This window comes from Lonchura striata, chromosome 1A (assembly GCF_050655825.1).
Source record: "Lonchura striata isolate lonStrDom1 chromosome 1A, ASM5065582v1, whole genome shotgun sequence".
Classification (NCBI taxonomy): domain Eukaryota; kingdom Metazoa; phylum Chordata; class Aves; order Passeriformes; family Estrildidae; genus Lonchura; species Lonchura striata.
Window position 1 is genome coordinate 39381657 of NC_140741.1, and position 26610 is coordinate 39408266.

Here is a 26610-nt window from a genome sequence, read left to right on the forward strand (position 1 = left end):
TGATACTTTTTCATTCAATGTGCTAATGGGGGGAAATGAAGGAAAGGATACTCTTTATTGATATATATTTTTATTAGTTAAAAATTTCAAAAAAAATGTCAAACCTTTTGAGTGGAAAGATCATTAGCAGAGAATGCAGGAGTGCATGGGGTACTGGACTCCGGTTAAACCTTCATGGATTTCTCATCGTCTTCAGTACAACTGTGAACTCCATGAAACTTACTCATGTTTGGGAGACATCGCAGTAATAACTACCTGGAGGGAAAGAGATTGGCAGCCTCATCACCTCGGTCTGCTTCTGTGAAATCTCCACAAGTACTTAAGAGAGAAATACATGGTTCCTGTAACACCCAATGGGTCATTTCCATATTCAGCTTTTTTTCCATTAAAAATAGAATTTTCCTCTTCATTTGATGCCAAAACAAGCCTGTAGTTTGCAAGTGACCACTTTGCTGTGACCCATGACTGACACATTGAGATAAATGTCTTCAACAGCCAGACAAGAAGGACCTGGGAGCTGTATGAGCAGCCCATCTGACAAGGTGCTGTATTTCTGCAACAAAGAGGGCATAAGAGGGAACCAGCTCCAGAAATAGATACATTTTCCAGAAACTTTTTCCCTTGTCATCCTTTTGTTTTCATTGGGAACACTTTTTCTTTTTCAAGTAAGAAAGATAATCCAATTATAAGAATAGTCCCAAAATTTCTCTCCCTCACACAAAAGACTCTTTAAATTATTCTTGATGCCATCCAAAATATTATCCTATGGTAGGAGGGAGTTTTCTGCTCTTCTGAATGAGCATTATTTTAAATGCAAATTTTACTTGCTGAATGCTTAGAAAGGAGTCAGTAGCTTCATTGCAATATTCCCTTCACTGGTTCATAAGGAGGGAGTTGAGATGCATTTCCCCGTGCTGGCCCAGATGTCTCATGTGGTGTGACTTTATCAAAAGGGGGGGTGTCTCTTCATCAGAGATCAACTAATGCAAAACCAGCACAGGGAGAGTAGAAGGCAAGGAACCAGCACTGCTCCTCTGTGTCTGTGCACAGCAGAGCAAACCAGGTGGCTGCAGGGTGTCACCAGCAGCCTGACCACAAGCCATTGACTGGCCAGCACTCCGCTTAGATGGCAGCCCAGTAATCAACTTACCTGCTAATTGGAGAAAAATGTTTTGCATGCTCTTCCAGCTCTGGCACAAATATCAAAAATTCAATATATCAAAAATTCAATATTATATTAATAATATTTAATATTATATTCAGCTGCCTTTACAGTCTATAGCAATAGAGTACTTTTTTCTTATTTTTCTCACTTTCGTGCATATAAATATGAGAGTGTGCAGATGCAGAGGGCTGTCAGCTACCTCATATTCCAACTCCTTGGCAATTTAGTGATTCAGAAATACAGTTTCATGCAGGTGAAAGTAAAAGCTTTGAAAGAAAGATTTAAAAAGCCTCTTTTACATCGAGGCAGCTCCTTTCATAGGTGTGCTGAAGCAGGAGACCTAATTGCTCTTCTGGCTTTATGCACACAGACAGAAAAAATGTGAAATGTTACATCCTAGAAAAAGCTGATAGCAGAAGGTAAAGAATTTGTGGCATTGTTATTACAAGGAAATCAGTTCAAATCTTTGGAGAAAGCTGCTGAATAACTGACCTTTAAATCACTGTAACTGGTACCTATTCAGCCATCTTTGGAAAATGGGTACTTCTAACTAGGCATTTAATTAATAAGATTTAATATAATAGGTTTTGCCACCTGCTCTATCTAAAATTGTATTGAAAACAAAATGCATGGAGGTGCTGTGACCTCCATCTGCAGCAGCAGCACCACCTTTGAGACCTCAGGAGTTCTCTACTACTTCTAAATATTTTCTTTCTTTGGAGATGTGCACAGGTAAAAAATATCTGCAGGAACTGATAGAAGCAGTTCACCAAGATAAAGTGTTCTTACATTTCTGACATGTCAAGAACATCTGCTTTCTTCTTACATAAACCATTGAATGAATATTCTCATACAGCATTAGTGAAGCATGCAATATTTCTTCACTAAGAGCATTCCCCTGCCCTCCAGATACACTTAAGAAAATAACTCTACATGGAAGGATGATACACACAATAGCTAAAGGGAATGCAATCACATTCAGAGAAGATAAAGAAATCATAAACAGACACCTGCATTTCTGGAAGTTCCTTGGGCTCTTGCTATCGGCAATTCTAGCAAAACACTTCATGGCACAGACCTAAGTCTGCTCCCAGAGCTTTCAGGTTGAACCACAGGCTCTGGCACACATTGCTATTGTGAGAATAAACTACCTCTATGAAAAGAAGTTACTTAGGAGAAATACTATTAGAAATAAGCACTAGCCAGGCAATTCTTCCCCAGGGAAGGGAAACTTTTAAGCATTCAAAGAAAATAAGAGGAGGAACTGCAGAAGACCTAAGGGATAAATCCTCAAGATTATCTTTGTGTGCATGTCAGACTACCCAGTCAGGCCAGCTCCTTCTGCCTGCATAGGGAATTCAGGCTCATCTATTTCTTATGCCACGACACAAGCATAACGGACAGAGGGAAAATTTCTGCCCTGAGACCACCATGTTAAAAATAAGTCCAGGAAGATCTGGTCATGACTAAGGTTGTTCAATGACATTTTTCAAAAGAAAATAGAAAGCACTTTGGAAGCAGGAGCAAGAGAACACGATTAGTCTTTTACCAGGCCATCAGTAATAATATATATATAAATATAGGGAGATTTTGATCTAGATCTATTCTGGTTCTGCAACTTCAGATTTCCTTCCTTCTTTACAGTTTAAATAAAATAAATTTGCCTGCTATTTTGTATTTGTGTTGTGTTAGTTTCCCCCTTTGAGATAAACTTTTATACATTATCCTTTTATCCATTATACTTTTCACATTATCCATTATACTTTTCACCAATTCCTACACTGGGCAAGTGGACTGTTCCCTAACTTGGCTGCAGCTGACTACTGTCAGCATCCCAGGGAATTTTCTCCTAATCTTCCCAGCTGAAGTGCTACTGAGCACAACTCTACCAACTGTGTTTGCTCCTTTAACATCTTGACTACTTGACCTTTGAGCTCCACAACAAAGCCTGAACTGAAACATCAAACAACACATTCTTAAAACACCAACATGTCATATTCTTCATAAAGGACATATAGGTCAGTGCTAAATTTTTAAAGACCTTTTCCTTTTTCTATGAATAAGACATGGATCTTTTAAATGTGTAAAATGCTAGAGTGAAGGGTCTTCCTACAGTCTTTGTCTCCTGTAGAGCTACTACCTCCTCAATAAGAAAAAAAGGTGCTCTTGTTTAAAGCTATGGGGGGCATGCTGAGCTTCCCATCCCCTCTCTTAAACGTTTTGCCTTTTTTTCCCTTAAAAATCCTGTTGAAAGGAGTACATTTCTTAAGGTGAAATTCAGAGAGAAGGACTAGAATAGCTTCCTGCAGGCAGTTGCCAGATTGATACATCAAAGAGATATTGCTTTCTGAATTGAGTGGCACCAATCAGCAGGAACTGTCAGTCTGGGGATATAATAACTGTGGTGCCAGTCTTCAGGAATCTAAATGAAAGTTTCAGCTGTACTTGTATATTTAAAGTGCCTGTTGGCTCAGGGAGGGAAATAGGAAGGGGGAAGAGCTTTTCTGGCATTGTCAAGGAAAGGATGGCATCTGAAGAAAAAAAACTGGCAAAGCACAGAGCACCTGGATTCTCCTCTGGGACCAGTATGAGAGTGTGATGACCGAAGGCATGGAATGGATCTGCAGTCCCCTTAATTACAAACCCTGTTAACTATCTTTCTGAAAAGAAGGCAAAGATTTTTACAAGCCTGTCACATTTGTCATGCTGAAATCCTACCAAACAGCCTCTCTGGACTGCAGTCCAAATATAGATCCCTGAAACCTCTGCTCAGCTGCTGTCTGACTCTGTCAATGTGTGATGTATGTAGACACCTGATTTTTAAATTAAATTCCTCAATTCTTACCAAGATGGAGACAGAAACTCCCTCAGAGCTGGCAGAGCTTGTGGCCTTCCCTTCATCCTGCCCAGATATGGCTCCAAGCACATAGGGAAGATGACAACACTTGGAGAGCCAATTTGGGTGGGGAGGGCAAAGCAGTGGACTCAGTCACAGCACTCATCCATCAGCTGTAGGGTTGGGGGAGCCCATTTCCACTTTCCCACAAAACTTCTCTGGTGTCCAGACTGTCACTGTAGGCACAACTATTTTGCCCCTCCTCTTGAAGCTGGTTTCTTCACATTACACAGGTGTGGCTAGTATAAAGGACAGACTTTCAGGTGATGTCAGAGAGAGATCAGGTTGTTTTCTGCTTCCAGGGTCCTCTCAGAATATTATCACATTAAGACTTCTCAGCACAAAGGAATACTGTTTGAGCAAATACAAACCCCTGGTTACCCCATCCAGGAGTGCCCAGAGCACCACACGGGGCATTTTGGAAATCCTGATGTATTGCTACTCACAGTGCTATGACTGACATTGGAGGCCTTTTGCAGGTCTGGGACTACAGATGTAATCAGCTGGATCACCCTCCTCTAAGGGCGACACAAGTCTTGGGATCAGAGATCTTTTAATCAAATTCTGTTATGTGAATCATATTTCAATTGGATTTTGCTTTTTTTAATAGTCTGCACTGCAAACATGAGAAAAATCTTTATATCTATGCAGTACTTATGACTAGTGAGTAAGGTCACAGTGCTGATTCAGTTTTCTGCATATACAGCTATGATTCACCAAGCACAGGAAAACTCTCCAAGCATAGCAATTCAGGTAGCAAAAACAGGTAAAAGGTGTCTTTTCTGAACCACACAGGGAGTTGTCTTCATCCCCAAAAACCTCAGGCTGATTTAAGAATTATTGTGACGAGTGTAGATCTTCAGCTTCAGGTACTCCCAGGTTGCAGATCTGTGATACTCAGCTGACTTGAAAAATTGTCTGGAAAGCCATTCTCCTGCTTCATCAAGCAAAACTGTCACCATCTACTAAAAAAGATGAAATTACATGATATGTGACCTCACCATTCCTGCTATGGAGTTTCTAGGACAGTAAGACACAAAAGAAAATAAGCAGATCAGAAGAGGGCCAGGCACCTGGCCAAAAGGATTCTTCCTAAAAGTTCATAAGCTGGAAGTATCTGTCATTCATCCAGCCATTTCAGTTATGAAATTAAATATTCTGCCTTTAAATATATTTGGGGTTTATTCTCTTAAATTTTACAATATTGAAACTAAGTAAAGAAAACACTTTTTAAAATAAATTTAATTTAGAATAATTTTAAATACATTTTCCACAAATTCCCTTTTCTCATTTACATCTTCTGGTAATGAAAAAAAGAAATCATGATGTCTGTGGAGTGGGACTAAATGGACATTTGAAATACATTCTTTTCCTGGGAAAGAAACAGATAAAGTCTGATTTCTCAATTTACCTGAGCATGTTCTCTCAAGGATGATAAACACTGAAAGGTGACAACCAGTTTAAAAGGATATGTAATACTGATTTTATAAATGGGTTCAGGTTAACCAGATATGACTGCAGAATTTCCATCTGTCCCTTTGGGGAATGCTCTGCAGTAGTACTGAAGATACATGGCAGATCTCATGTTTAGCCTCTCCAGGCTGTTTTGTACTCCTGGATGTTGTCAATTGTATTTGCATTTCTTTTTATTCTCAGATTTTTCATCCTGGTGTCCAGTGAGGAACAAATTCTTGTGTACACATCCCGGAGCAGTGTTATAGGCTATATGCTTCTATCCCAGTGCATCATTGACTGTCTTAAAGTCTTGGATTTCTTCCTTAAAGGATTTTGCCTAATGTCTGCTCTGCCAGCAGTAGAATGATCTTTTTTATTATTTGTCTTTAGAGCAGCTGTCAGAATAAGAGAGAATTATAGAAGGTATCCAAAACTGTTTTTCATTAAATAATCAAAACAAAATTCACTTCCTCAAAATATATGTGAAATATTTATCCTGAAAAAAAAAAGACCAAGCCAATATTGAATGGCTGAAAATTAAAATTAAAATAAAATAATAAACTTTAGTCTCTAAATCAAACTCATATTTCTTTGTATTGACAATCCTACCCCAAAAAATTCCTTCATAGGGACTATTCATTCAGATTATCTGATTTACACCATGTAAAAAATCAGAATATGTGATAAGGAGCATTTCGAGCTTAAAATTTTCACCATGATTTTACTCGGAAGTTATTTTCTTTGGCTTTATGAATAGCATGAACCACAAAGAGCTAACATAGCTTAACTACCAGTGAAAACCAAAATCCAAGGTTGGAAGGAAATAAGAAAAGGAAAAGGAAAATTTGAGCTCTTAATTCTTGTTTATTTTTAATGTATATTTACATTTCCACTAGTTGTTATTGTATCTGGGAGTTTATAAGGATATTAAGAAAGACAAGTAGTCACAGAAAGAGAACCTCTACAAAATAATCTAGCAATAGTGAGGAGATTTGGGGAAAAAAGATCCCTGATGTCTCTGTAATTGTTGCTTACAGTGATTTAAACACATTCCTCAGCAGAACCACACCTAGGCTGAGATGTGGATATGGCACACAATGAATCAAAGTCTTGATGCTCAAAACTGGAGCATCAGTTATATTTTTATGATGCAACCTTCATAGTTTAAATATTTTCAATCTTTTTTAATAGAGTAAAATTGTAAATTAAACATTTAAAAATCATAACAGTTATTAGATTGTAAACTCTTTTACCCAACTAGTTATTTTTCTTTGTATTTTCTCTCCCTTAAATATTTTCCTTTTTGTTTGCTTGGTTAGTTTTTGGTTTTTCATTTGAAAGACAAAGACCATTCCCTAAAAGATGTAAGGATGGATTCAAAGAATGTAATGTTTGCAGGCAGGTTTTTTATTTATTAATTATGCTCCCATTCAGATTAACATCTTGGCAGTGTCTTAGCTCACCTCAATAACTCTGTTTGCCAATTTGGTCTACCATTTGATTGATTAATGAGAAATAGAACAGTTCTCTTGCAGTGTGAATGCGCTGAATATTAGAAATTTCATGATGTTGTCATAAATATAGTGGCTTTTATTTAGAGAGGTCCAGGTACACAGCTGGCTCCTTGAATTTTGATATATCTGTTTATTCACAGCCTTAATTTTATTAGCTGTGTTGGCAGAGAATTTTGAATTTCTTGATAGGAACAGGGTATTTTTCAAGAGCTTGTCAATTTTTCCTGTCTTTAATTGCTATCTACCTTTAGATGAGATATAGAAGTAAGTAGAAGGAACTGTAGCTTAGCCTGCACATTGGTAGATAAACATAATATTTTAGTAGATTATTTCATTATTTAAGAGCATGTTATAAAATGAGCACATCAACTGTCTTCTGCTCTCTGTTGACTGCTACAGGAAGCACCACCATTGACAGAGCAAGTAGAGATGCCGAGTTACACTCATCTGCTGCTTTGCATTGCTCATGTAAGGAGACAAAAATCAAGCAGAAAGACTGATCAAGAAACCAGGTTGTGAGCGTGCAAGAGCAGTGTTGTGAGGTAATGCTTGGGAAGGAAGAAGAGACACTGAATCCATAGGAGACAGCAGGTTTGGGCAGTGAGCACCTGCATTGAAAAACTCTGTGGGAAGGGTCCAAGGCTTTAGTGAGCACCTGCATTGAAAAAATCTGTGGGAAGGGTCCAAGGCTTTAAGTATTATGATGAGGAACCCAGTGTTTGAAGAGGGAAAAGGCACAAAACTCCCTGATTAAATAAAAGTGTTGACTAGGTAGAAACTTGCATTATCTTTCTTTTTAAGGAATATATACTGACATGATCTAATGAAACTCTCTGCTTTGAGGTTAAAAGTTGCTAGGAGAAATATAACCCTTCAACCAGTTAAAGCCATAACAGTTTCCCATCTCCTTATCTGGTGAAGGGCTAATGTGACAGCTGCCATGAGGCATCTACAGTTATTCTCAAAAATAACAGGAGAATGTAGGAAAATGTAGAAGTATACAACTTCTCATTAGTTTTCTTCCTGATCATATCAAGGCTTTTTGCTGAACACCTGATGGCACCTGCTTCCCTTCAGCTGTTCCCAACAGAAAGACTGAGAAGGCTCTGCTGCAACCGTGGTCTCTGCATCACTTTGCTTGTAATGCTGCAGCCCTCACTGCTCTGTCTTCAGTGAAGGATACTGAAAATCAGCTGGAATTAAGATCAACTTCCAAAACCATTCTAAGGTTGGACTTAATGCTGAGTTTTGTGTGATGCTCATATTTTACTTCTAGTATTGTCTGATCACGTGAAAGATGTGAACCTCCAGTTTCTCCATTAGCTCAACCAGTGGACTCAGACACTCAGAAAAAAAGTTTCACAAGGTGGACCACTTTCTGGAATGGCTCGAGTTTCTGATGTAAGGTTCCTCAATGCATCTGTAAGAGAGGCTGAAAGGCTTGTGCTGAAGAAGATAGGATTGCTGTAACAAAAAGAGTGGCTTGTCTAAGACAGTCTACCAAAAATTCTGCACTAAATACTCTACAAATATATAGTCTTTGGTGCCTCAAATTAGTTGCCCAAATCAAAGGCTAATTGCAAGCCTTCAAAACAAAAATCCAGCTAATATCACCCCTCACCACAACATACTGCACAAATAAAATTTGCAATGAGTAATATCACAGAAAAATTCCCTAAGGACATCTATAATTCTGTCACATAGAAAGGTTTGAGTAGCATAAAATAAATGTGTCCTTGGGGCATTCACTGACATATGAGGGTAAAACAAAAAAATTGAGGAGCCACTCAATCATTGAGTGGTGTTCAGCCAGGGCACTGAATGCGACAGTCTTGCAGAAAAAAACTGTGGATGATCCTCAGTCAAACTGCCAAAATTCATACACAACAAGGGGAGAGCCCACGGCTGTACAGATTGAAATGCAGAGAGATACACAGAAGGCTTAATTCTGGCATTTTGTAACTTTTCACTGTTTGCTTTACAATATTAATGTAACTTTATTGGTTATCTTTTTTAGAACATAAGGTTGACCAGAAGAGAAGGGTATCCTTATGGAAGTTCCTTTTATGGAAGTTCTACTGTCATCTGTGTATTTTTTACATATTTTGAGAACAAACCACTTTTATTTTTACGTGGTACAATTGTGCTGAGCTCCTTTTGAAATTATCTCCTGATTCAGTAGACTTATTGGATAGCCATGAGGGGAAACCTTTGGTACTTTGAGGTTCACTGTATTATCACCATTGCAATTTGTTCCACGGAACTTATGTTCACTCACCTTGGATGCCACCTAACTAATTTTCACTAGAATTTTATTTCTTCTATTCTGACTAGCACAGGTTTCATAAACCATAGGAAGCAAGCAATTTTGAGCTCGTTCAGGTACATCTTGCATCTACAGTAAGGCAATTGACTGCAGTAGCCAACACCCAAGTAAGCCTACAATCTAGGCAAGACACAGGCATCTTAGCCCTGCTATGGGTTGGTGCCTGCAGCAACTCCTGCTCCATGGCAAGTGCAAGGCAGGGCTGTTGCCTAGTTCTACCCCAGGGAATTAGCTTGCTGCATATATAGATGGGAGCACATGTTATGCTCATTTAAGTGTCAGGATCTGACACAGCAGCATGTACTATCATTCAGGTGAAGGGAGGATTCTGGCTAAGTACACCAGAGCTTCTCTTGGGAGTTCCATTTTTCATTGTTCCTGTGTGATCCAGAAATGAAGGGGGAAAAACCAACAAACAGAAACAGAGTCAGACCTAATATTTCTTAACACATTTAGTTTGGTCAAATAAGAAGTCTTCTTTCAAAATGTGTTGCAGTTTTCTGTACCTTGTCAATTGAAAGAAGGGAAAGTACATATTTTCAGTGAGTGCTGCAAATGTGCCCTACCAACTCGGTGCAATATTTAAAGGATGAGAACTGACAGTTCATCCTCTTTTGCTCTAATATGCTGAATCTAAATGCCCTAAAGTGAAGAAAGCTAGAATTTCTATTCAACATTCAACACCCACATTCCTAAATTCAAAAGCATTTGGGATTAATTTTAATGTTCATTCCTTACAGGAATAAAAACAATTTGGTCTGAAGCTAGAAAACTCTGGGGTCCTGTCTGCTCCTCCCTGCTGTTGTCTGGCAAATCAATCTCATGCTTAATTGTAGACTGCACCTGCAGAATATTAAATGTGGGGAGTGTGCAATGCATTTTGAGTGACCCTCACCTTGGTATGACAGATGCTTCCTGACAGTGCAAACACAGTGAAAGGATAACAGCTGTCCTCTCCCATCACAGGACCCTGCCAGCAGTCAGGCAGTAGGCATCCTGTGGCAGCTACTGACTGGGCTGCCAGTCTGCTCTCACTGTCTCCTTATGCCCATGTCTTGTAGAAGGGGGCTGTTGAGCAAACCCCTCTGAAGCTGTCCCTTCTCTGGTCCTCAGTTTAACACCCTGCTGGAATTTGAGCTAGAGCTCCCTGTCTGTTCAAGAAACATTACATGGTGTTGGGATTCAGAGACCTTAAGCTAAAATACTAATTAAGCAGATGTTAATCATTGCCAACTAGTATTCAGAAGAAGGGCTCTTAGAAAAGGAATCATTAAATACATATGGAAAATATTAGGAATAATATTAAACATTATCTGTAATGCTTCCAACTAAAAATAAGATGGAGTTAGCTACTAGAGATACTGTAGTTCTTCCTACACAGATATGGCTCTTTTCTTCTCTACCTCTATTAATAGGATTGCAGCTGCAATATTAATTTACATAGCATTTATATTGCATTAAGACTAAAATAATTTAGTGCCCATGCAAATTCAGTCCTCCACAAGTTTCTTTAAGAGGTGTTTCTTAGTCTTTCCAGAATATAGATGATAACCTATTGCCTGGACTCCAGAGATTAGAAAGCAAGGCAGCATGTCAGTCAGTCCTTTCAATGTTCTCCTGACTCACATTATCAAACTTCTTAAATTCCCCAAATTCTGACTGACATGTTAAGCACTAATGACCCTGTACTTAACAGTTAACACAGAAGTAGGGCTGATGTTGGATTCATCAATAAAATATCTCTTCCTTCTATCTATAGGGTTTCACTTGAGAACCTGTATCACTTGCCTATGCATGGATTAGTAGACTGCAAAGTATTATCTTCTTCCAATAAACCCAGGTTAAATAAAATACAAATATCCACACAAGCATACAATCACCCCAGGTGCACCTGCCTGCATTCCCATCTGGAGAGGCAGAATTCCATCTTAAAAACAGTGAATAGTGAAATGCAGTCTGTAATCTATGGAGGTCACAGATAGTTAATTCTACACCCTGTCTGGTCCATATAACAATTTACGGTAGGTCAGAACTCACTCGTGGCAGAGAAAGAAAGCCATTATATGTATTTGAAGTGGTGAAAGTGGGGACAGAAGATAGAATTTACAGCAAATTCATCTGGGTTCTTCACTGCTCAAGCCTTTATCTTGCAATCTTTTTTTCAAGCACTTTGACTGGAAACACTTTGAAGGGTGAGCATGTATGTCTTGAGGGAAAAATCAACTAGAATCTTTCTCAGATAGAGCCAGAAAAAGCTACCAAGCATTCCTTAAGGATGACCATCCTCCACTCCTGATTTTTCTGAGTCTCATAGTTGAATGCCACAGCTCTCTACATGTGAGTCCAGAATATTTCTATTAAGATCCACCTTTCTCTTTAGTTGCTTTATTTTTCTGTCCTGTGGCACAAATTCAAGTTCTTGGAATACCAAAGCTTGTAAATTACAGGATTAGATCTCTTCCCCTTTATCTACTCATCACCTCTGCTCTGACATTGAAAGAAATTACTATTTTTGGAGCTGAAACATCTATTTGAATCTGAGCACTTAACACAGCAGGGTCATAGTCAGTAGCAGATACTCCCTGGGGACTCATTAGGACTTCCAAAATTGTGTATAAATGCACTATGAATGTATATATATGCTCCTGAAGCTTGGAAATCCCAGTGTGACTAATGTTCGTATGCTGAAGCCCAGAAAAGAAATCAGCATCTTTCCAATCAAACCCAAGCAGGAAGATCACTTTCAATTCATTATTATTTTTTTCAGCTGAAACAAGCTGAATCACTAAATTTTGCTTTAATTACAGCTCATAACAAATCTTCCTCCATTCTTTGTCTACCAGGTGAAGATTCAGGATGGCTGAGTTTGATCTGAACACATCTGTCTTCAAGTGAAATAATTTCATTGGTGCTGGAGTAATTTAAGGACTTCTTCTAAGCCATCACTGAAACTACTTCCCAGGATGGCACACGCAGGACAAGCTACAGAGTGAAAAAAAGCAACTGGAGGAGGCAGTTTATATTTAATTTTTGTTCAACTATTTCCTTTTTCCCACCCTTTGCGAAAAGCAAAACAGCCTGCCCAACGTTACTTCAGTCTACCACCAGTGCTACCACCACTGCCGATGGGCTCTGCAGTGGATTCACAGTTCAGTTCATAACACATCGTCTCTGTTGCTTTTTCCTCATAAGGGGGAGGATTCCTCATGCTCTTCCCCCACTCTGGGGTGGTGGGGTAGGGTCCCTGGCACAGCCCTCCACAAACTTCTACAGCTTGGGTCTCTCCCATGGGCTGTAGTCCTTCAGGAACAGGTCCAGCATGGGGTCACAGGTCCTGCCTGCAAACTTGCTCCAGTGTGGAGTCCTCTCTCTAGAGGTCCTGCCAGGAGCCTCTGGCATGGGCTTCCCACAAACTCACAGCCTCCCTCAGGAATTCACCTGCTCCAGTGTGGGGTTCTCCATGGGCTGCAGAGGCACTGCCTGACTCACTAGAGTCTGCAGCAGAGACTGAAGTGAAACTCTTCTCCAAAACATGGGGCACCTCTTCGTCCTTCTTCACTGACCTGGGTGCCAGCACAGCTGTTCTTCTCACATATTCTCACTCCTCTCTCTTGCTGGCACTGCTATTGTGCAGAAAAATTTTCCCCTTCTTAACTGTGTTATGCCAGGGGCACTACCACAGTATAGATGGGGTAACCTTGGTTAGTCTGTCATGGAGATGGCTGGCACTGACTCTATGGACATGGTGGAAGCTTCCGGAAGCGTCTCACAGAGCCACCACTGTAGCCACCCTAATATCAGAACCTGGCCACGCAAAGTCCCCCCACAGACCCTTCAGTTTTCTCTGTACTGTATTTTTTAGCCTCATATGGATGTTTCACATACACAAATCATACTTCAAAATTCATTCCCTTAAACTGGAGTCTAAAAAACTAGTTCACATGGATACAGTTCAAGTTTGTGAGAAAGGATGGCAATGAGGTGATTTTTATTTAACCTGAACTAAAACCAGGGTCATATATTTCTTTTCTTGGAAAGAAAGTGAGCTGTTGCAAAAGACCTTGAGGAGAAAAGAAGTTACAAGAAATGAAGAAAAGTTCTTTTGACTTTTCTTCAAGCCTATCTTTCTTCAATACAAAAATTCAGCTAATATGACTTTTGGTCACAATGAAGATCTTTATGGTTCAGAAGCATTTAAAGATTTGTATGCTAGTTCTGCGGAAACCTAGAGTTAATGGAACTTGAACATTTATCATCATATTTGTTTACTTGAATATTTTTAATGAGGTCAGCCTAATTATGTCTTATTATTTTCATGTTTCAGCCCTAAATTATCAGCATGAGGATCAATTACAACACTGTATTTTCCTGTTTAAAAAGAAGTTAATGGATAAGTAACAAAGTGCTGAAACAGCGAAAATATTTTTTTCCAAAAAAATAACCTTTTCTGCAGCAGTCTTGCTGATAACTTTGTTAAATTATGGAAGATCTCACAATACCCATAAACTTCCATATAGGTCTCTTGTGCCTCTGCTGTCCCAGAATATTTGCACTTACCAGAACCAAGCTATGAAAAAAGGGCTTTTTCCCCTCATTAATCTAGACTTACATTCAGAGAATGACAAGTGTTCTCAGGTGGCTTGGTTTTTAAGTGACTACTTTGAATTATTGAAATCTATTCAAAAGTACCAACTACCTCTCTGAGAGCTGGGCCCTGTTAAACTTTCCATTTTGGGCAACCTAAACAGGACAAATCAAATCTCACACTAAAACTAAATGTAGATGTATGTTAATGGTATTTGTTGCAACTGGAGGTAGTAAACATCTAGCAATGCAGGAAAGTTTCCTTTTGCATTCACATGGTGTGTTCATGGTGTATGTGCAGTTTTTTTCTCCCAAGACTACCAAATTCACATCAAACTTGAGAATAAGACGGTTGACTCTATGCTTCTTCCTCAGTGAAAAAGATGTCTTTGGATGCTTGTGGAGTATAGCTCTGCACCTTTCTTCTTGTTTTTGACTTTGCACTACATACAGCTGTTCACTGGGTCACTGTGACCACAGTTGTCACCAAGCATGAGCAGAAATAGGGTATGACCCTGCAGCCTTGTGGGGTCCTCAGAGGAGCCCCACAGCCTGGCATCCTGCATGTCTGCAGGTCACCAATGCCCCATAAACTGATCTACAGCCTCAGTGCTGGAAAAGGATAGGAAAAGAACATATTTGAGTTCTATAAACAGGAGGGCTAAAAGATGCTCTTCCTCTACAGAATAAAAGCTTGAGTAGATGAGTCTATCAGTAGGATTTTAAAAATCAGCTCTGACAAGAGATGGCAATACAACATTTGTTTCTTCTGGTAGATTTTGCAATTCAGATTTAAGCTTGTGACACTTTAGCGTATGAGAAAGCTGTCAGAAGCATTTTAAGCATAGTTATTTTTCTCTTTCCTAGGCTATGTAAAGGTAACCTGGGTTTGTATCTTAAGGAATTAAAGCAGAACATTTTGTATAATTCTGAAGTAGTTTTTAAATATTGTATGTAAGACACAGCTTTATGCTGCAAACGTGATGATGAGGTAATGGTTATTAGTATTCACTTGATATAACCTAATGTATTCATTGCCTAATCACCCTTGTGAAATATGGACCCCTCCAAGTGAGATGACTAAACAGTATATATTGCTATCATACATTCTCTCTCCATGAGATTCCAAAAACATTAAATGCATGGGAAATATGTTTCTTCCACCAAGATTAATCAGTGCAGTCAGGGAGACTGATGTATTATACTGCAATTCATTTCAGTGAAATATTTCTACATGGCTGTTGATAGAGAACAAAGCTGGAATTTGCTAAAATGGTTGTATATGGTATACAACTTGCCTCACAACAGCAGGGAACTTTTAGCAGTACAGCATCTCATTCCTAAAGGGTTCTTTTCTTAAGCCAAGATGCAGCAAAGTTGGCAGCTAGGCCCCATCCAAACTGGTGCTAGACAAGATGCAGAACCACAGGGTTTGGACAGATGTACCACTGACAGATGGTGCTGAGATTAGTCATTATCAATCAGCTTCAACTTGCATTTATTTCTCTGGTTCAATGCCAGTCAGTGATGAACCCTGACTGATAATGCCTTATCACAGGCTAATATTTATTAAGAATTGCTGACTCCCTAGAGATTGAAGTGGAGGCACAGACCCTGCTCACAGGAAAGGACAGACATAACAGACTGAGTTTGTTCATTATCACTAACACTGGTGCTTACAGCTCCAGCATCAGCTCTGCCAGTGCCACTCTCTGTGGAGAGATCAAGGGTTGCATAGAAGTGGAAAGACCAGCTGCCACTTCTTCAGAGGCATTTCCAACCAGTTAAGGCCAAAGTGTGCTCTTTGGGAGAGCATAAGAAGAATACAAGTAGGCACTGATATCTAGAAATCCAGGACTGGCAATTTTATTAGTACTATGTCCACTCTGTCTCAGGAATATAAAAAAAGTACATGTATCAGTACAGATACAGAGACACATACATATACCACTCTATTGCATAGGCATATGTGTATAAGAGGGTAGATGGGTCTGTATATTTACACCTGCCTCTTCCTCCATAATAAAATCTTATGAAGTGACAGTAACAAAGCTGGACTGGATTCACCACATCAGCTATGATCTCCCATAACATTTTAATATAATATTAAACTCATCCCCCAGCCCTAACTGACAAGGCTATAATAAAAACCTAAACATTAATACACTAGATTCAGCCTTGATTTACTCAAGTGAAGTTCACACCAAGACTCAAGTCTCTCCCTTGACATTAGGGAGATTTTAAAACCGATGCTAAAAATAAAGATAGCTGTCCTTACAGTCTGACTAGTATCTACAAATTATATTAAATTTCTCTAGAGAAAAAAAAAAGAAATTATGCCATAAGCAGTAGACAATATATGTTCATTATCTAGCTGTCATAGAAAAGTTTCTAAAATCTTCACTGCTGATATTGACTGGAAGAAAAAAAAGCTATAGTAGATAGCTGGTTTAACAAAACTGTCCTAGCCTGTCTTTTATTTGGTAAGGATTAAAAGAAAATCACTGCATAATGCAATATACCCAAGTCAGCACAATAGTAGGAGGAGTCATTTTATCAACAGGATTAAGTCTCACAATAGAATAATCCATAATGGAATTTACAGGAATGGAGCAAAAGAGAGAGCTAAAATGGTTGGGTTTTTTTCCCAAGAGTTATAAGGAAATGATCTAACGCTATGTTTTTATAAGCAGAGATCTTTCCCAAAGCATTTCCTAGGATCATTTCTTTTATATTTAATGAATTTCAAGAAGTGAGGAAGGTTGATGTTTTATGTTTAATATAGTCCCTGAAGAGCAGAATAAAGCCATGAAGATATTCTATGTATCTAATTTTACAGCTGCCAGATATGCTTTTTTTTCTTGAACAAAGACTCTCCAGCAATTTATGAATGCAGTTAAATGTTCAGACATTTCAGTGCAAGAGAGGTTTTACCTGTGCAACTGAGAATATAGGGAATTTATAAATCCCAGGTTCTCAGCAGAAACCTATCTCTAAAGCAATGCTTGTGCACTGATTTCTCCCCTGCAGACAGATAGGGTTTCATCACAAACTCCCCCCAAACTCATTTCAAACCAATACTCTCCAGGGTAGGCTGGGCAGTGTCCAGCTGCCTCTCCCAGGATGGAAGAGTGTTTCAGCATGGGAGGCACAATGGGATGCTGCAGTCTGTGTTCAAAGGGGAAGCTCCGTAAAAAAGCCCAGGTCACAGGAGAGACCACCAGTCATCTGCACCTCCTCTGAGGCAGCACCCAAGAATCAAATAATTCCTAACACAGGAATTTCTCTACAAGCTAGGAAGCACAGGTGCATTTAGAATCCATGTAGATGTTTATGGTATTTCCACAGGTACTTTTCATGGCTAATGTAATCTAAGTAAAAAAAAACCAACACCAACCCTTTAAAAATAATTACCTACTAAGAGCTCATTCCTTAGTGGAATCTAGCAAATTTAAGCAATTATTTGGCCATAAAAACACATCTAACTTTTCACTGTGAAATACAGAGAAGGAAGATAACATCCTCTAATTTTTTTTTTTTTAATTCACAAACATGATTTCAAGTAAATAACCAGCTAGTAGAACAAATAACATATTTGAAACATTTTAATTCACTGACAATCTTGAGAAAATAATCAGCAGCATCTGATGTATTATAAACTACTTTATGTGCAAAATATCACACTGGGTCATGTTGTATTTAACAGCTGAAACACAAGCTCAGCTGACAACTGACACTGTTATTTGGAGGAAATTTCTTATTTACCAAAGTAGTTTTCTTGGTATTTTCTAGAATCCCACACCGGCTAATTCAATTTGTAAAAAAAAAAAAAAAAAAAAAAAATTGAATTGATGCCAGAGAAACATACCTGAAAAAATATTCATAACTTCAATAATAGTGGTTTGAACTTGCAGCACTGACATAGATAAATAGGTTGCCTAGTAGGTTGTTTACTGTGCTATTGGACCTGGAGCATGATAAAGTAAGCAGAAAAGGGACTGGATAAGCTTTATCTCCATAACAACCAAGAAAAGAATGATTACAAAAGAGCATGGAAAAGCCACCTTCACAAAACAGGCTTTAACTTCAGAGCAATGGGAGCAGCACAGCACACTGTACTGCTGATGTCTAAATAAGAAAAGACAGTCTTGGCTCAAAACTATTGCATCTCATACCAAACTGGGTGCTGTGGCTGGAATAATAAAAGTGCAAAAGCTATCTAATACAGCAGCCATATGGAACAATAAATTCTTTTAGAGGACTTGAATTATAATCAGTATGTTACAGACGAAGGAAAGATAGCATGGCATTAAAGTGATTTTCGAAATATACCGTTATATCAAGAAATCGTTCACACACTATTTTCCTTTAGCATGTTTCAGGGCATTAAACCATTTTAAAATTAGTTAGTTTTTCTTTGTTTCCCACAAGTTTCATGATTTGAAAAGCTCTTCACTGTAGTTTGACCTAACTGAGCAAGTTCTTTTAGGCTTTACAAGAAAGACACCATTCAAATACAATCTTCACAGAAACCTCCTAGCTGAATTTAGAAAGGGACAGACTTTTGAAATGAAGAAGTCATTGGGAAGGTAGACTCACAACCTGAACCTTTTCCTACTCAAAACATGATTGAAACTCCTGCTGGCTTTAATGAGCATTGGATCAAAACCTTGGTTTTCTCTTTGACTACGAATTAAGCTCTTTGATGTTAAACTACTGTTAAGGGGAAACTACAGCTTTAATGTTCAGGCCGTCAGACACACAATTTCTAGAAGAACCTCACTTTAACCAAAATACCTGGGGGCATTTTTCTTCCCCCCAGGTACAATAAGTTATCAATGAAAATAGTGCAGACATGTTACTGGTATATGTAGTTATGCTGAATGGAAACAGCTACCCTGGCTGCCATTAACTATTTAAGTTAACTCTTCCCTTCTCTTGCAACCCACAAACTTTTTGCATAATCTCTCTTACATACCTTTATTTCAGTGAGTTAGAGGCATAATGACAATTACATTTCCTTGAAAAATTTAAAAGCTCTTTTATCTGGGACTTTTCATTTACATTGCAAGAGAAAAACTCAACCTGAAATGGCTATTTGGTTTAGATGTTTTCCCTAGGCTGTTTAATGCTTGAAAGATAAAGGGATTTTTTTTTTTCTTGGTCAAATAAGGGTTCCAGTAAACAAGAATTGATGGCAAAATTTCAGACAAATATAAGTAAGTCTGGAGAAAAAAAAAAAAAAGGCAATTTTCAATAGAAAACTTCCATTAAAAATAATCCCAGTGTTTTTAGAAAGAAATTCTTAACCATGTAGTAGATCCCCTGCTCCTGCCCTTCCTACCTTGGACCCAACCCATGGTAGAGAGCAGTCTTTGTGCCTATGGCAGCCACAGCACAGCACAGCAAGAGAGGATGCTTGCCTCAGTTTCCTTACTCATGTCTAGTGCCATTCCAAAAAACAAAAATCTTGCCTGAATTGATCACATTTGTCCTATTATTAACCTCCCTATCACTAACCTACCTACATGAACAACTTTCACAAAGATTTTCAGTCCAGATACCAATTAAATGTTTTCTAGGCAGACATTGTACAGGTATCTGTGCAAGGCAAACAAACTACAACAGCTTCAATTTGCAAATATGTGTGTAAGATTTATTCAAGCACTGTCGCTGTTGTAACTCGCGGGCAGCTCCCCTCACCGCAATTCCCCGAGCCGTGTCGTGCTGGGCGGTGAGGGAAGAGAACGGGCGGCCGCTCCCCCGTGAAGCTCTGCGGTCCCAGTTGGTGGTGCAGGAACAGACGGAGGTGACACGGGACATGGCGGTGAGCAGGATGGTTTTATTCAGTGAGCCCTGAGACCCTTCGGAGATGGTGAACAAAGGTTTTATACAAGAACTCAGGAGGAGGGGTGTAGGAACAGCAACCACTAAGGGAATAGCAGGGGAGGAGTTTAGGGCTAGACTAACATATCACAAACCTATCAGGGGAAGCAGGGGCGTGGAATAACACAAAGTAAGCAATAGGGTGTTGAGCCTCACTAAATAGACAGGGAATGCTCTGGAAGCGGGGGAGGAGGCTAGGAGGAGTGACAGGGAATGTTCTCGGGAAAGGGGCAGGGAAAGGGAGGATTGACAACTTGAGGGGGTTAGGGAAGAGCTTGGGAAGATTGAAAACCAGGGAAGGGAGGAGATTGGGGTGGGGAGGGGTGAACAAACACTGAACAAATATCAGAATAAAGAAAAAAAACACCACAACACTAGTCACTCAAGACTAGTTGTTATTTTTTTATTATTATTTTCCTTACTTATTTATTATTCTTTTCCTTACTGCCATATGTTTCAATCAAGTCATAATTTCATTATCTGTGCCAAAATATTGTAATTGCAAAATTCTTTCTCCCACATAATGCACAAGAAATACAGTTGCAAAAGACCTGTCAAGGCTGATGTGTCATGTTTACTGTTTCAGTATTAGTTTTACACTGAAACATGTAACTCAAAATGCATTTTTAGTAATTTTGTCCTTTTGTTTGTTTTGTTGCTGTTCTCTCCGAGTATATGTTATTAATCAGAGGAAAAATAAGAAACTGATGTTTAGCAGATGCAGGTGTAAAGATGCTAAGCCATGCCTCTGCAACAAACCAGGTTATTCAGGTATTCATGCTGAAATACAACCTACCAAATTAACTCTGCACCAAGAATACTGGAAGTGGCTGGTTTTCAGTAAAAGACCACAGTCCCTTTTCAATCCCACACAACTGGTAGTTTTACTTCTCACTCCAGGAAGAAGTGGATTCAGACATGTTGTCATAAGCAAAAAATGGAAGAAGGCTTTACTATGTAAAATCTTCCACTGCCATTTCTAGCAGGTTTCAAAATATTTACCCCAGATGAGTTTTTCATGAACTAACTGTGAGGTACTCTTACTAAATAACTGACTTGGAAATTATCATAGTAGCACTAGCTAAGTTTGTTATTCAGAACATCTTAAAGTCTTTCCTTTTGGTATATTTAACAAACATTGAAGTTTCAGACCAAGCCTTACCAGCATGAACAGTATCTAATTATAAAGTGTTATTCCCATGAGTATGATTCTTGTGGAAAATTTAAACCCTTTCCAAGATACATGCATATTCAGCCCATATAGCATCCATAAGCAATTTTCATTTAAGCAATTGTTTCTTTGCAGCCTACTGTGCAAATCCTACTTATAAAGCTTACAGAACATTGATGGTGAGTAATATTTAAGATATAACCAATATATGATAGATGACCTTATTTGCTTCCACAAGAGAATTCTTAATTTTTCCTAGAAGATTAATGTCATAAGTGGCCATCTGTGCTGATTTTGGCTGTGATAGATTTAATTTTCTTCATAGTATCTAATATGGGCCTAAATTTTTGGATTAGTGCTGGAAACATGTTGATAACACAGGGATGTTTGAGCTGCTGCTGAGCAGAGTTTACCCCGAGTCAAGACCTTTTCCACTTCTCACCCCTCCCCACCAGTGAGGAGGCTCCCACTTGGAGGGGACACAGCCAGGACAGCTGACCCCAGCTGACCACAGGGATATCACAGACCATGTGGTGTTGTGCTCAGCACACAGAGCTGGAAGAAGGAGAAGGAAGGGAGTGCTGTTCAGAGTGATGATGTTTGTCTTTCCCAGTAACTGTTACCCATGATGGAGCTCTGCTTTCCTGGGGATGGCTGAACATCTGCCTTCCCATGGGAAGTGGTCAATGAATCCCTTGTTTTGCTTTGCTTATGTGTCCAGCTTTTGCTCTGCCTGTTAAAATGTTTCTATCTCAACTCATGGATTTTCTCACTTGTACTCTTCTGATTTTCTCCGCCCTCCCTCTGCAAAGAGACTGACTGAATGAGCAGATGCATGGGGCTGCTGTCTGAGGTTAAACTACAACAGCATCATATACCTGGATAGATACACATGCAGAGTATGCTAGTATGTTGCTGTTCATGACCGACTCCGGGCGGGCGCCAGCGGGACACAGCGGGAGAGAGGCGGCGCCGCTTTTTCCCCTTCGGCTCTGCGAGGCTCAGTTCTAGTGCGGGAACAGATGAAATGGAGACACGGAACTAGGGTGCAGACACATGTTTATTGTGGGACCGTGTCCCCAAGACCCCGGGACACCGACCCGGCATCGGTTATATCCCGTGCTGGGGCGGGGGGAACCTGAGCCATGGACAATGGGATGGGAGGCAGGGGAGAGGGGCAGGGAAACGCCGGGGACAGCGATGGGAAAGGCGGGGGGGCAGGGACAGACTGCGTGGTGAGGGGGAAGGACAAGGGAACACAGGAATGGGACAAGGTACCGCGGGAGGGAGGGGGAACGCACGGGAAGGGGCGAGGGGGAATGGGGAGGAAGAAGGGAAAATTACAAATTCCCCCACTAGTATTTTATTCAGCTGTGACCCAATGAAAGTTGTCTCCCAGTCTGTAACACAGGGAATGAATTCAGTGATACAACGTCTATGTGTTCTTCTAAGGCAAGCCAAAAATCTTCTAGAGTAAACCTCATTTGCACAAACTCCACCATGATTCTTTGTTTCACACAGGCAGATAGATAGGCATAGGACAAGCATAAATAGTTTTAAAGTAAAAGAGAATAGATTCAGGTTAGAAGTCAGGAAGACATTCTTCACTAAGAGAAGCTGAGGCATTGGAGCAGAGAAGTTGTGAATGCTTCATCCCTGGAAGAGTTCAAGGCCACTTGATGGGGTCTTGGGCAGCTTGATCCTGTGGATGCCATTCCTCTGGGGCAGGGATAATTTTTAAGGTTCCTTCCAACAGTCTAGGATTTTAGGATTCTATAATTGTTAGCACTGCACCGAGTTAGAGGATCAAGTCCTCAACTTTAAATGAATGGGCTAACTTGTAGTGAATCTGCCCCTTCTTTTGCTTAATATTTTGAGTGTGTACAAAACCAGATGCAAGGTTCCTTTCATATCTGTTCAGCTACTTGTGTTTTTTCACAACACTTCAGTAGAGAAGGTTAAGAGCTCCATATCTGAACAGTTTATATCAATTATATGTTCATGCAGAGTACAGATATATTAAGGAAAAAATGTTTTAATCTCCTATAACTTAATTTACTATAATTTTACTGGACTCAGTACTATCATCATAAAATCATGTTGTACGTGTTGCACTGTCCACTGTTTTTCCATTACTGAATAATATCCTGCTATGCTCAGTACTGGCCAGATTCACAACAACCCTTTTTTCCTTATTAATTAACCTGAAATCTAAACAATCCATGTACTTGACAAGGTTTTAATGACCAACACTAACAACTAATTTTGTTTCAGAAGCCTTTTTGAACCCTTGTTTGAATCTGGCTTAGCTATGAGGACAATAAGTTTGGCCAATTTACATATATGATTAAAAACTGAGAGCAGGAGGGTTTCACAAAGCTAATTCAGCTCAGTTAACATCCTAAAGAGCTTTGCAAAGACAACTATCTCTCCTCAGGCAATCAGGTTTTGAACAACTTGGTGACTAGCCTGCACTCAACACGAATTTCTCAGTCATAGATCATTATTTCCTGCAAACATACTTCCTCACCCTTATCACTTTATATGAAAAGGTTTAAGATCCTTTTGAAGGTAAGCAAGCACAAATAGGCTCAAAATATGAAATACCAGAGGAAATTTTTTCTGAGGCACAAAGAAAAGTTAAGTTCTTAGCTCTATACATGTTTGTCTTTAATGACTCTTGCCAGGATCCAGTGCAATGACATTTACAGCAGCATAATTGTGGCATGGTGCTACTTCATGGCAGCCTGAGATTAGGAGATGAAATTGAAATAACATGGTAGGGGCAGACAGATGGAGAAACGGCAACTCCTTTCTCAGCATCTCAGCTCTGGGAAGCCATTCCTGCCTGTAACCACTTCTAGAGTGGCTGCATGAAAATAACATCATTGGGATACTACTGGCATGCTGTACTCCTGCCACAGCTGGACCAGCTAGAAATACCCTAGACTGATCTTGTCTCCTAACAGTCAGAAGAGCGAATTCCACTGTGTTTCTTGTGCTGAGTTACAGCTCTGGTGAGTCAATTTGCAGTTCAATACAAGAATTAAACAGTCACACAGTGATGAGTAGTGAGGCACTGTCCTGGTTTGTAAGATAAGCTTGTATTCTATTTGCCATCTGTTGGAGGTTGGGCAGGTTTGTTATCTCTTCCAAGAACAATGGTTTGCTCGGAAGAGGTAATGGTTTGTTAATGGGCCATTGACTGACTCACTTGCAGGGCTGGTAAACGTAACATCATCCCATTGTGAGATGCTCCACCCAGAGGGGGAAGCCAAGCACTCTTTTATTGTATAAAGGGGTACCTTTTGGGGGACAGAGCAGCTCTCTCTTTGCGGGATTCCCAGAAAAGCAGCTCATTCGGCACGACTCCCGAGAGAAGCGGCCGGAGTGCGGTGAGGCAGCGGTGGCGGAGCTCGGAGGCAACCCCGGCGCAGAGGAAGACCGTCCCAACTGCCACCAGATCTTCAGAGAAAACTATACCCTTCTAAAGATCACCACTTCAGCTGCAATTCATCAGCCACTGCAAGAGGAGCAGCTATCATTGCAACCGGACTGCTACCAACACCCCGAATCCTCAGGTTGTGGACTTTATCACTAGTTTTGTTTGTACCAATTGCATTTGCCTTTTTAAATTGTTATCTAGTTTTCTCCTAGTAAAGAATTGTTACTCCCATTCCCATATCTTTGCCTGAGAGCCTTTTAATTTAAAAATCCTGGTAATTCGGATGGAGGGGGTTTACCTTCTCCATTGCACAGGAGGCTTTTGCCCTCTTTCACAGACTCCTGTCTTGTCAAACTGAGACAGGCACTTTGGCTTCCCAGGAAGCCAATATTGCCCTCTCTGCTGCTGTAGTTTACCCATTCACACCTCCTTTTTTTTTTCTCTGTCTTTGCTAAATAACTACATCAGGTATTCCTCTTCCTCTGCGAACACAAAAATTTGTATCTACCCACTTATTCTGGGTTAAAAACCTATATAAACAACAACAACTAGAACTGCTGGCCTTTTTTGCAGGACCTGTGCATGCTTCCTACATAGTTGACAACAGCTGCACTTTTAGGCTCTTAAAATACTCACATACCTCTTGAGGATTCAGTCAGGTTACAATATTTATGCTCCCAAATGGTCTTCGGAAGATCTCATGTTCTGTCCTCTTCCCCAGGAGGTGCAGTTGGATGTGAAAGCAGGGCTTCAGCACTGTGCTCTTTTTACATCACACAACTGCACCAAAGAGGCACAGGCTGTGCTTCTTCAACATGAACTGCACCAAAGAGGGGGTTTCATACTGTTTTGTATTTTAAACAATTATATAATATAATTTCAATTGTATTTGTTTTCCTACTTTCTAATTACATCTGTCCAGAAATATATTTGCTCTGCTTTCATCTGCTCTACCACTGCATTGTTCTGGACATAGCCAATAAACCTGTCAGCATAATACCTAAATACGGGTAAGGTAAGTCTGTGTGTGGAGAAATATAAGGATATTGGCAAAGAAATTACTGTCTGCAAGAAAATTCTGTGAGATAAGGTCTGTTTTGGTAAGAACCAGATGAGTGGTATCTCAGTCTTTGTTTTATTGAAACTGGAGAGACAGGAGGAGAGAAGTGGAACTGGCATGTAACATAGTGAGAGATAAGCCTGGTAAGAAGGGATTAACTTTAGCAAGTGAAAGAGGTCAAAGAAGGCTGAGATGCCTTCAGAAGCCTTGATTATCAGGAAATGCTTAGCAATGTACTAACTCCTCACCTATAAATGACTAATTGGTTTTGAATCCTGTCACAATTCATGCCCAGTCTTAATATTTAAATAAAGTAAAACTATTCATATATTTGAACAATTGTATATGATGTTCAAAGACCAGAATTTAGAAAAATACACAGTTTCCAGAACCATTTCATATGTGGCTTTGTTAATTAGCAGCTCTTATAGAACATATATTCATGTAGCAACACCATTCTAGTAGTCGTGTGGTTTTGTCATTATGCTAGTAGCAATACAAGATTAGAGAAAAAAGTCACTACAACACAGGATACAACTAGATTAATATACTCAGTTGGAACATTAGTTCATTTCTGAAGCTGAAGCCACTTTATCACTCAATGGTTTGGACTGCAGAGTATCGAGTAAAGTCAATGAACAGTTGTATTGCTTGCTTAAAGTACCTCCAGCACACAGACACTACAGAGCCAGAAAAAGAAAGACAGATAGATAGATGATAGATAGAAAGACAGATAGATAGATGATAGATAGATAGATAGATAGATAGATAGATAGATAGATAGATAGATAGATAGATAGATGATAGGTAGATGATAGGTAGATGGCAGTGTTCAGCTCTACATGGATTTTGTTGATGTTGAGCTGTTCAGCACTTTCCCAAACCTTTTGTTCTCAGACCTACCCCATTACCTGAGAATCTTTAGTTTCATTAGAAAAGCATAAACTTTTGGTTCTCAATAGTTCAGAGAAAAGCTTAGGAATTTTAACTGTCATGACTTCAAAACTAACCTCATTTATTGGCAACTTGCCCTTTGAGTTTTTTAATGCTTTAAGCTTGCAACTTCTAATAATTTTCACTAATGATGGTGAGCCAGAATAATCTGTGC

General features: G+C 39.5%; 1 long non-coding RNA gene across 1 annotated transcript in view; it reads left to right on the forward strand.

The window, feature by feature from the left end:
- Positions 1–25219, forward strand: part of LOC146763455 (uncharacterized) — a 111215-nt gene extending 85996 nt beyond the window's left edge. Inside the window, exon 3 of the long non-coding RNA XR_014952207.1 lies at positions 1–25219. This exon is cut by the window's left edge and continues 14154 nt beyond it. This is a non-coding gene — a long non-coding RNA (uncharacterized LOC146763455).
- Positions 25220–26610: the final 1391 nt, after the last annotated feature.